At 42.9% G+C, this 12,439-nt stretch overlaps 2 pseudogenes; one reads left to right on the forward strand and one right to left on the reverse strand.

Moving 5' to 3' along the window:
• The first annotated feature begins 274 nt into the window (after positions 1 to 274).
• LOC103215571 (heat shock cognate 71 kDa protein-like) lies at positions 275 to 5,131 on the forward strand (annotated as a pseudogene).
• Positions 5,132 to 11,078: 5,947 nt separating this feature from the next.
• On the reverse strand, positions 11,079 to 12,102 carry LOC103215572 (transgelin-2 pseudogene; annotated as a pseudogene).
• Between the last annotated feature and the right edge of the window lie 337 nt (positions 12,103 to 12,439).

The following is a 12,439-nucleotide window of genomic DNA, read 5'->3' on the forward strand; positions in this document are numbered from 1 at the left end:
TAAATAAATAAGCAACTTAATCATTCCATTTTTATGTAATGCCTCCCTAGGCACAATGCCTGAGACTACAGACTGGGACAGACAATGGAAATAAGCAAAGGGTGAAAAACACATTTCCTGATGCCTCCAACCTACCAGCCTAAGGAAGTCTTACTAGACACAGTGGTTCTCAGTCTCATCAGCCCCAACTCCCCTAAATATATGAATATACTTTTATAGTATACAAATGTGATAAATACACTGTGTTTATTAATCATGAGTGATATATAAATTTTATTTTATTTTTTATTGCCAAGTCCAGCCTGGGCAACATAGTAAGACCCTCATCTCTCTAAAATAAATGCTTGAACAAGGGATCTCTCTGTATTTGTTTTTACAGCTGTATATGAATCTACAATTATCTCCAGAAAAATCTAAAAATGAGATGTGGCTGGGTGTGGCAGCTCACATTTTGGGAGGCTGAGGCAGGTGGATCACTTGAGGTCAGAGTTCAAGACCAGCCTATCAACATGGTGAAACCCCATTCCTACTAAAAATACAAAAAATTACCTGGGCGTGGTGGCGGGTGCCTGTAATCCCAGCTACTTAGGAGGCTGAGCCAGAAGAATCACTTGAACCTGGGAGGCGGAAGTTGCAGTGAGCCAAGATAGCGACAGTGCACTCCAGTCTGGGCAACAAGAGTGAAGCTCCGTCTCAAAAAAAGAAAAAAGAAAAAAAGATGCAGCTCATGGAACGTGCCTACAGTTCTTGGGGTTCCTGCAGCTCTTGGGGTTCCTGTGTCTTTTTTCGCTGTCCGAGCTGGACCTACACACCAGCAACCATGTCTAAGGGACCTACAGTTGGTACTGATCTTGGCACCACCTACTCTTGTGTGGGTGTTTTCCAACATGGAAAAGTAGAGGCAGTTGCCAATGATCAGGGAAGCTGTACTACTCCAAGCTATGTTGCCTTTACAGACACCAAATGATTGGCTGATGATACCACAAAGAATCAAGTTGCAGTGAACCCCAGCAACACAGTGTTCAGTGCCAAATGTCTGATTGGATGCAGATCTCATGATGCTGTTGTCCAGTGTGATGTAAAGCATTGGCCCTTCATGGTGGTGAATGAAGCGGGCACACCCAAGGTCCAAGGAGGATACAGGGGAGAGACAAAAAGCTTCTACCCAGAGATGTCCTCTGTGGTTCTGACAAAGATGAAAGACATTGCAGGAGCTGATCTTGGGAAAACAGTTACCAGTGCTATGGTCACAGTGTCAGTTGACTTTAACAACTCCCAGCGTCAGGCTACCAAAGTTGCTGGAACTATTGCTGGTCTCAATGCACTTAGAATTATCGACGAGACAACTGCAGGTGCTATTGCTTGTGGCTTAGACAGAAAAAGGTTGGAGCTGAAATAATTATGCTGATCTTTGACCTGAGAGGTGGCATTTTTGATGTGTCAGTCCTCACTATTGAGAATGGGATCTTTGAAGTCAAATCTATAGCTGGAACAACAGGCACGGTGGCTCATGCCTATAATCCTGGCACTTTGGGAGGCCGAGGTGGGCAGATCACTTGAGGTCAGGAGTTCAAGACCAGCCTGGCCAAAGTGGTGAAACCCCATCTTTACTAAAATACAAAAATTAGCCAGGTGTAGTGGTGTGCACCTGTAATCCCAGCTACTTGGTAGGCTGAGACAGGAGAATCACTTGAACCCAGAAGGCGGAGTTTGCAGTGAGCCAAGGTCATGCCACTGCACTCCAGCCTGGGCAACAGAACAAGACTCCATCTCAAAAAAAAAAAAAAAAAAAAAAAAAAAAAAAAAAAAATTTACACCTGGAGAACTCACTTGGGTGGAGAAGACTTTGACAACCTAATAGTCAACCATCTTATTGCTGAGTTCAAGGGCAAGCATAAGAAGGATGTCAGTGAGGCTGGGCATCATGGCTCCCACCTGTAATCCCAGCACTTTGGGAGGCCGAGGCGGGCAGATCACGAGGTCAGGGGTTTGAGACCAGCCTGACCAACATGGTGAAACCCCATCTCTACTAAAAATACAAAAATTAGCCGGGTGTGGTGGTGTGCGCCTGTAGTCCCAACTACTCTGGAAGTTGAGGCAAGAGAATCGCTTGAACCCAGGAGGCGGAGCTTGCAGTGAACCGAGATCACACCACTGTACTCCAGACTGGGCAACAGAGCAAGACTCTGTCTCAAAAAATAAAAATAAAAATAGAATTTAAAAAATAAATAAATAAGTAAAAAAGAAGGATGTCAGTGAGAACAAAAGAGCTATCTCACACTTTCGTATGGTTTATGAATGTGGTAAGTATAACTCTGTCTTCCAGCACCCAGGCCAGTATCGAGATTGATTCTGTCTATGAAGCAATCGACTTCTATACCTCCATTACCAATGCCTGATTTGAAGAATTGACCTGAAGGACTGACTTGTTCCATGGCACTGTGGACCCCGTAGAGAAAGCCCTTTGAGACACCAAACTCAACAAGTCACAGATTCATGATATTGTCCTGGTTGGTGGTTCTACTCATATCCCTAACCTTCAGAAGCTTCTCCAAGACTTCTTCAATGGAAAAGAACTGAATACGAGCATCAACCCTGATGAAACTGTTGCTTATGGCACAGCTGTCCAGGCAGCCCCCTACCTGGAGGCAAGTCTGAAAATGTTCCAGATTTGCTTCTGTTGGATGTCACTCCTCTTTCCCTTGGTATTGAAACTGCTGACGGAGTCACAACTGTCCTCATTAAGTGTAATGCTACCATTTTTACCAAGCAGACACAGAATTTCACTGCTTACAACCAGCCTGGTGTGCTTATTCAGGTTTATAAAGATGAGCGTTCCATGACCAAGGATTACAACCTGTTTGGCAAGGTTTGGGGCTTTTTAAATTTTTTTTTAATGAAGAAAAGATGTTTATTTTGGCTCGTGGTTCTGCAGGCTGTACAGGAAGCGTGGTGCAAACATCTCATTTATGGCATGAGCCTTAGGGAGCTTACAATCATGGTGGAAGTTGAAGGGGAGCAGTGTATCACATGGCCCTAGAGTGAAGAGGAGGATCCCAGACTCTTTTAAACAACCAGATCTCACATCAACTAACTGAGCAAGAACTCACTCATCGCCAAGGGAATGGTGCTAAGTCATTCATGAGGGATCCACCCTCATGATCAAATCACCTCCCACCAGGTCCCAGCTTCACCTCTGGGAATCAAATTTCAACATGACGTTTAGTGATAGAAAGCATCCAAACCACATCACAAGGTCTCTAGATGGGTTTTTTTACTGGAAATTTCCATTTCTAAGTGTGATATGTAAAAGAAACATAAGAGGAAGAATTTTGAGATGCATTTTCATCTTATTTTATCACAAATTTATTGAGATATTAGTAAATACAATAAACGTCATTCTTTTAAAGTATACAATTTGACATGTTTTGGTATATATGCAGTGATACACAACTATCACTGTTTTCTAATGTTATAATAGTTTGGCTGGGCATGGTGGCTCATACCTGTAATCCCAGCACTTTGGGAGGCTGAGGCCGGCGGATCACTTCAGATCAGGAGTTCAAGACCAGCCTGGTCATCATGGTGAAACCCCGTGTCTACCAAAAATATGAAAATCAACCAGGCGTGGTGGTGGGCACCTGTAGTTCCAGCTACTCAGGAGGCTGAGGCAGGAGAATTGCTTGAACGTGGGAGGCAGAAACAGAGGTTTCAGTGAGCTGAGATCATGCCACTGCACTCCAGCCTGGGCAACAAGAGCAAAACTCTGTCTCAAAAACAAACAAACCACCACCACAAAAATATTATAATAGTTTGATCAACCTGAAAAGAAATCCCATATCCACTAGCCATCATTCTCCATTCACCTATTCCTCCCTCTAGAAAACATCAGTCTACTTTCTGTCTCTAGGCAAGTTTGAACTCACAGGCCTACTTCCTGCACTCCACTGTTCCTCAGATCGAAGTCACTTTTGACACTGATGCCAGTGGCATCCTCAATGTCTCTGCTGTGGACAAGAGTACAGAAAAAGAGAACAGGATTACTGTCACTAATGACAAGAGCCATTTGGACAAGGAAGATACTGAGTTGTGGTCCAGGAAGCTGAGAAGTGCAAAGCTGAAGATAAGAAGCAGAGGGACAAGGTGCCATCCACGAATTCACTTGAGTCCCATGCATTCAACATGAAAGCACTGTTGAAGCATCGTTACTCTTCGAGGCAAGATTAACGATGCAGACAAACAGAAGATTCTTGACAAGTGTAATGACATTATCAACAGAATCAGACTGCAGTGAAGGAAGAATTTGAACATCAGCAGAAAGAGCTGGAGACAGTCTGCAACCCCATCATTACCAAGTTGTACCAGAGTGCAAGAGGCACACCAGGAGGAATGCCTGCGGGATTCCCTGGTGGGGGAGCTCCTCCCTCTGTTGGTGCTTCCTCAGGGCCCACCATTGACAAGGTTAATTAAGCCAACCCAAGAAAAGATGTAGCATCGTTCCACACAGTGAAAACATGGAAGGACTTAAATTTGTAGCAAATTCTATGGCAGCTTTAAGGTTCAGCTGCTATAGTAAATTACTGGGCATTCTCAATACTTAAATATGGAACACGTGCACAAGGGAAGGAAATAACATTGCACTTTAAAAGCACTGTATTGTAAGTGGAAAATGCAATGTCTTAAATAAAACTGTGTTTAAGATTGGAAAAAATGAGATGCAGGTAAATGTTATGTTACCTGTATTTTACCCTAATTTTTAAAAAAATGAGATGCAATTCACACCCATCAGATTGGCAGACATGGAGAAGTTTAATAATACTCAACTTCGCAGGAATGGAGAAAAGAGAAATTCTTAAACATTTGAGGAGCATAAATGAGTAAATTACCATGGAGAACAACTCAGAATTACCTAGTAAGATTGGAAATGCAAATGTTCTATGAGCCAGAAATTCCAGTTCTAATAAACTATTGTGAAACACTCCCACATATGAACAAGGATATTTGCATGAGACATTCTTTGGAATATTGTTAGTGATGGTGCAAAATAGAAAACAAAGTGTTCATCAGTGTTTTCTTTTATTTAAAAATGTTTAATTTAAATTTTTTTAAATTAAAAATATTTCCTGTTATTAAAAAAAGCAAGTAGTGTGTAAATATCGATGTGGAACAGGAAATGTGAATGGCAATGTCTAATTTGATTCCATGGTTTGAGGAACTGTGCACTGCCCAACAGGCACATATACCATTAGTAGGTAATTGTGGTTGTTTAAGAATACAATTACAGCCGGGCGCGGTGGCTCAAGCCTGCAATCCCAGCACTTTGGGAGGCCGAGATGGGCGGATCACGAGGTCAGGAGATCGAGACCATCCTGGCTAACACGGTGAAACCCCGTCTCTACTAAAAAAATACAAAAAACTAGCCGGGCGAGGTGGAGGGCGCCTGTAGTCCCAGCTACTCGGGAGGCTGAGGCAGGAGAATGGCGTAGACCCGGGAGGCGGAGCTTGCAGTGAGCTGAGATCCGGCCACTGCACTCCAGCCTGGGCGACAGAGCGAGACTCCGTCTCAAAAAAATAAAAAAATAAAAAAATAAAAAAAAAATACAATTACAATTTTATTTTTCGTATTTAAAAAGTCACATTTCCATGCTGCCTGCCAAAACTTAACAGATAATGTACTAGGTCATTAACATGTCCTTGTCTATTTCAAAACCTCCAGACAAACAGGCAGCTGAGCCTTGGAGCTTTGGCAATGGGAATTATTGCTTGGCTAGTAACAAACAGTGTTCTCAGGACTCAAAAGATACTAAGGAGGGCACAGCCTTGAGGAGCCAAGGGTGATTGTTGGAAAATACAAATGCAACATTCAAAACACAGGAAGTTAAGAAGTGATTCACATGAACCAAGACCGCACCATTGCACTCTAGCCTGGGCGACAAGAGTGAAAATCCATCTCAAAAAAAAAAAAAAAAGAAGAAGAAGGTGATGCAAGACACTAATGTGTCTATGGAACCCAGAACAGAATCCATCTATGGGGCAATGTAGTAGCCGTAATCCAGTAATCCCAGCCTCCCGGTATTCGTGCCCTTGTGTAGTCCCCTCCCACAGTGAATCAGAGTTGGCTCTATGTGGCCAATAAAATATGGTAGAAATGATAGCATGTGGCTTTGAAGGCTAGATCATAAATGGTATTGCCAATTCCACCTTGGTATCTGGGATTATTTGCTCTGTGGGAATCCATCTACCATATTGTCAGGACACTCAGAGAAACCCAGGGAGAGCCCCATGGAGAAAGGATCTGAGGCCCCCAACCACCAGCCAGCACCAACTTGCCAGCCACGTGAACCACACTGAAAGTGAATCCTCCAGCCCCAGTGAAGCCTGCAGATAACTGCCGTCCCAGCCAACATATGACTCCAACCTGATGAGCGACTCTGAGCCAGAACCACCAACTCAGCTGCTCTTCAATTCCTGACCAATAGAAACTGTGAGATAATAAATAAGTACTCTTACTTTGAAAAAAATTTCTTGAGCTATACACTGAAGATTTGGGTACTTCAGCATATATGTTATACTTCAATAAAAAATTATCAAATTTAATAATTATTTAATGCAGAAAATAAATGTAATGTCATAATTGTTATATAAAAGATAAATAAAATAAAGCTAATTTATGAAAGGTACTTTAATATAAAAATGCTTGACCACTACAACTCCAGAAGACCCAAGAAGTAGCTTAAGGCTCACATCTTAAAAATCATCTTCAGCTGGGTGCAGTGGCTCATGCCTGTAATCCCAGCACTTTGGGAGGCTGAGGCAGGTGGATCACCTGAGGTCAGGAATTCGAGACCAGCCTGGCCAACATGGCAAAATCCCGTCTCTACTAAAAATAACAAAAATTAGCTGGGCGTGATGGTGGTCATCTGTAATCCCAGCGACTCGGGAGGCTGAGGCAGGAGAATCACTTGAACCCAGGAGGGGGAGGTTGCAGTGAGCTGAGATTGCACCATTTTACTCCAGCCTGGGCAATAGGAGTGAAACTCTGTCTCCAAAAAAAAAAAAAAAAAATCATCTTCATATATGTGCTTTATGGTACTAATGCAGGCTGAGACAAGTGTATTGAACTGGTGACTTGACTACTATAAGCAGTGCTGCCATTAGTGACTTGATTTTCTAAAACAGTAAATATGGCAGATTATATTTTCCACAAATGGTCACACAAGCATTTCTGGTGTCACCTGCTCTTCCAGAGCCTTGCCACTCCCCACTTGAAATTGGGTGGACTTGTGTGACTGCCTAAACAAAATAAAAGACTAGGTCAAAAAAGGTCATATGGTGCCAGTAAACTTTCGGTGTCCTTTACGGACCCCAGACATTACACTTACTAGACAAAGACTTTAAATCAGCTGTTAAAAATATGTTCAAAGAACTAATATGTTTAAAGAACTAAAGGAAAGCATAAGAACAACATGCACTGTATGTACATCAATTATGATATAGAAATTATATTTTAAAAAGAACCAGATAGAAATTCTGAAGTTGAAAAGTACAAAACCTGAAATAAAAAATTCATTAGAGGGGTACAACAGCAAACTTGAAGATAGGTCAATTGAGATCATCCAATCTGAGGAATAGAAGGAAAATAAATGAATAAAAATAAACAACAGACTCACAGATCTTTGAGCCACCATCAAGCATATCAGCCTATATATAATGGGAGTCCCAGAAGAGAGGAGAGAGAGAATGGGGCATAATTAATATGTTCAATAATAATGACCTACAACTTCACAAATTTGATGAAAAACATTAATATACACACCCAGAACCTCACCAAACTCCAAGTAAGATAAACTCACATCCTAATCCAACTGTTGAAGACAAAAACAAAGAGAGAATCTTGAAAGCAGCAAGACAGAAGTGCCTTATCACATACAGTAAGGCCTCAATAAGATTAACAGAGAATCTCTCATCAGAAATCAGGGAGACCAGAAGGCACTGGGGTGACATATGGAGTGCCGAAATTAAAAAGTACTGTCAGTCAATAATTCTATATCCAGTAAAGCTATCTTTTAAAGGTAAAGGAGAAATAAAGACATTCACTGGTTAAAAACAGAAAACTGTGGGTCAGGCATGGTGGCTCATGCTTGTAATCTCAACACATCGGAAGGATGAAGCAGGGGGATCACTTGAGCACTAGAGTTTGAAGTTGCAGTGAACTATGATTACACCACTGCACTCCAGTCTGGGTGACTGAGACCCTGAACAAACAAAAGGAAATAGACAGTAATTCTGACCCACACCAAGGAATAAAGCACTAGTAATGGTACCTCCTATATAGGTAAATGTAAAAGACATAAATGATTTTTGTGTGTGTATAAGTCTTTCCTTCTACCTGATTTAAAAGATAACTGAATAAGCAATAATTATAAAACTGTATTGGGCTTATTTTGTATGACTATAATAGCACAAACTAGTGGTGAAGTAATAGAACTATATAGGAACAAAGCTCTTGTATATTATTGAAATTAAGTTGGTATTAATTTAAAGTGGATGGCTATAACTTAAGATGTTAACTGTAATCACAAGGGCAACAGAGAACATAAATAGAAAATATAGTAAGAGAAATGATAAGAGCTGGGTGTGGTGGCAAACACTTATAGTCCCAGCTACTTGGAAGGAAGGCTGAGGTGGAGGATTGTTTGAGCCCAGGAGTTCAAGTTTAACCTGGGCAACATAGCAAGATCCCATCTCTAAAAAAAAGAAAGTTGGGAGGCTGAGGCGGGTGGATCATGAGGTCAGGAGTTTGAGACCAACATGGTGAAACCCCATCTCTACTAAAAATACAAAAATTAGTCAGGCCTGGTGGCACATGCCTGTAATCCTAGCTACTAAGGAGGTTGAGGCAGGAGAATCGCTTGAACCTTGAGGCGGAGGTTGCGGTAAGCCGAGATTGTGACCTTGCACTCCAGCCTGGGCGACAGAGCAAGACTCTGTCAAAAAAAAAAAAAAAAAAAAAAAGAAAGAAAAAATAAATGACAAGAGAATTAAAATGGTACATGAGAAAATATCTAACACAAAAGAGGGCAGTAATAAAGGAATAGAGGAACAATAAAATGCCATAAGACATATAGAAAATAAATAGCAAAATGGCAGATAAAAATCCTACAATAATTACATTAAATATAAATTGATTAAACACTTCAATCAAAGGGAAATATTGAGAGAAGGATAAAAAACACAAGATCAAACTATATGCTGTCTAGGGGAGACTCACTTTATTTTTTATTTTTTGTATTTTTGAGATGGAGTTTCACTCTTGTTGCCCAGGCTGCAGTCTTGCCTCAGCCCCTTGAGTAGCTGGGATTACAGACGCCGCTACCATGCCTGGCTAAGGTTTGTATTTTTTTAGTAGAGACAGGATTTCGCCATGTTGACCAGGCTGGTCTTGTACTCCTGACCTCAGGTAATCCGCCCACCGTGGCCTCCCAAAGTGCTGGGATTACAGGCGTGAGCCACTGCACCTGGCCCGGGGTTCTTTATTCCTCAAGCCCCAGACCATGGTAGGCAGCCCTCCTTCCTCTGTTCTGTCACCCCCACTCCCTAGCCACAGTGAGGGGAATGGAAAATGAGAAGCCAGGAGGGCCTCTGCCAGGGAAGGCTACCCTAGATGTGTGGTGAGCACGGTGCAGCAGCGGCTGGGGTAGCAGCTGCCACAGGCCCCTCCCTATAAATTAAGTCCCTGTAGCCACAGCTGTGGGAGAAGTAAAACCGCCTTTGCAAAATTATAACTGAGACAGTGAAAGAGATCTAACCTAACCGACTCCATACTGGTTCTACCTTTAAGCTGTCCTTGTTCCTTCCTGGGCCAAGGCTGAACTAACTTTGAGAGGAACTTAGTTTATAGCTTAAAACAAAGATGATAACAGCCTTTTCCCAAAACAAACCTCCTTCTTGCCTGGGGATTAGACTGCCTTTATAGGATGAACAAATTAGCCACGAGATTAGAAATTATGGTTTAGGAGTCCTGCAGCTGGAGGCTACAAGATTCTGACCCTCCCTAAACTGCTCCTAAAATCAGTGCTTGAGATATCTTGCAGACCCTGCACTTGATGGAGCAGCTGGCACCACCCAGATCCATAAACTGGCTCATCCGATCTCATGGCCTCCACCTAGGAACTGACTCAGCACAAGATGACAACGTCAACTCCCTATGATTTCATCTCTGACCGGACCGATCAGCACTCACAGCTCACTGGCTTCCCCGCTCCCAGTAAGTTGTCCTTAAAAACTCTGATGCCAGGCCTGGCGCAGTGGCCCACGCCTGTAATCCCAGCACTTTGGGAGGCTGAGGCAGGCAGATCACTTGAGGTCAGGAGTTCGAGACCAACCTGGCCAACATGGTGAAACTCCGTCTCTACTAAAAATACAAAAACTAGCCTAGCATGGTGGTGGGCACCTGTAATTCCAGCTACTTGAGTGACTGAGGCACAAGAATCAAGTGACAATCACTTGAACCTGTGAGGCAGAGGTTACCTGAGACTGAGTTTCCCCGTTGCTACTAAAAATACAAAAATCAGCTGGGCATGATGTCACGCGCCTGTAGTCCCAGCTACTTAGGAGGCTGAGGCAAGAGAATCACTTGAATCCAGGAGGCAGAGGTTGCAGTGACCCGAGATCACGCCACTGCACTCCAGCCTGGGCGACAGAGCGAGACTCCATCTCAAAAACAAAAGGTGCAAAACTTTCAATTTCTTTAGGATTGGGAAGGCCTGGGGAAAAAAAAAAAAAAAAAGATCTAGCTGTGTTGATAGAGATTATTTACAGATGCAAAATTTCCCCCCAAAAGGACAGCTTTGCAGGGCCATATGAAGATATGGCAGAGAAACATGTCTTGGGGTAAAATATTTTGATTTCCTTCCTTGTCTCGTAATATTATTCCAGAGTCAGATTGGAAAGTAAGTCACAATATACAGGGTTAAATAAAACCCATCTGATGAGAATTTGTGCTTTGTAGGGCATGACTCCCCAGATAGGAATTTGGGCAAGATTAAAAAAAAAAAAATCAGAGCTTAGTCCTCAGATCAGAGGATCTAGCGTGACATCCCATAGCCGGTCATGCCAGCCTGAGACACCCCGCAGTTGGTGCCCATCTGTACCCCAATCATGTTCCTGCCCTCTTGTAGCTGGTTGTCTGAGAAGTTCCAAGGATTCTCCTTGGGTTTCTTAGGGAACCATATGGGAGCCCCAGAGAACAGCCCATCATCCTGGGCTACTGGCAGCCCACCTAGGTTCATCAGGATCCACTGCACACAGGGCATGTCCTTGCCTCCCCGGGGGTGCACAGTTTGGAAGATGTTGGTGGTGGTAATGCCGTAGCGCTCAGCTGCTTGCAGGCACTGAGGTAATCTGGTCCATCTGCTTTAAGGCCATAGTGGAGGCCCGGGTCTTCTTTACTGGGGCCTGCCCCTCAGGGTGCAGGGCGTTAATGAGCTCACATAGCTCTGTGCCCTTCTTGAGGAAATTCTGGAAGTTCTCGTGTCCAGGCTGGGGCCAGCCCACATGCTTTTGGCACTGGATGGTGATCCATTGATCTGCTCCAGGTCTGCGTCATACGGATTCTCAATTTTCTGCTGCACCTCCTGGCTCAGGCCACATGCAGGTACCCTGCTGGCCATTCCAATGGGTGGTGGCAGCTGTGGGGAGCATTCATGCAGGCTGGAGTACCATGCACTCAAGGCAGGGGCTGTAGCAGCTAATGATATTATTAATATATTGGTGTATGTCTCCTATTTTGTTTTCTGTTGCTTCTCCCCTGTTTTTGTCTTTATGGGTTTTTTTTTCCTGTCTTCCTGTGGGTTATTTGAACATCTTTCAGATTTCCTTTTTTTTTTTTTATTAGTGTTTTTAAGTATATCTCTTTGATTAGGTTTTAGTGGCTGCTGTAGGTAGTTTATATATTAGGTTGGTGCAAAAGTAATTGCGGTTTTTGCCATCACTTTTTTTTTTTTCATTCTACAAAGCACAACTTTATTTTCAAAAGGAAAGGACACCAAAAATAGGACTGTCCTGTGCGGATGTCCAATAGCCTTAGTGTGGGGACCAAATGCCCCCCGGCCATTGGAAAGACAGATCTTGTAAGTTGCATTCATCCAGTCACTCACCCATTCATTCATTTCTACTGAGACAGGCAAGGATAGAAGTTCCTGCCATCGTGTTCTAATGAAGGACATATTTGCCATTACCTTCAATGGCAAAAACTGCAATTACTTTTGCACAACCTAATACATACTTGATCGTCATTGTATTACATTAATATATATAAAACAGGTTTTTTGTTTTGTTTTGTTTTGTTTTTTTGAGACAGAGCCTGGAGCGTAGTGGTGCAATCTCAGCTCACCGCAACTTCCACCTCCCGGGTTCAAGCGATTCTCCTGCCTCAGCC

Source organism: Chlorocebus sabaeus, chromosome 8 (assembly GCF_047675955.1).
Source record: "Chlorocebus sabaeus isolate Y175 chromosome 8, mChlSab1.0.hap1, whole genome shotgun sequence".
NCBI lineage: Eukaryota > Metazoa > Chordata > Mammalia > Primates > Cercopithecidae > Chlorocebus > Chlorocebus sabaeus.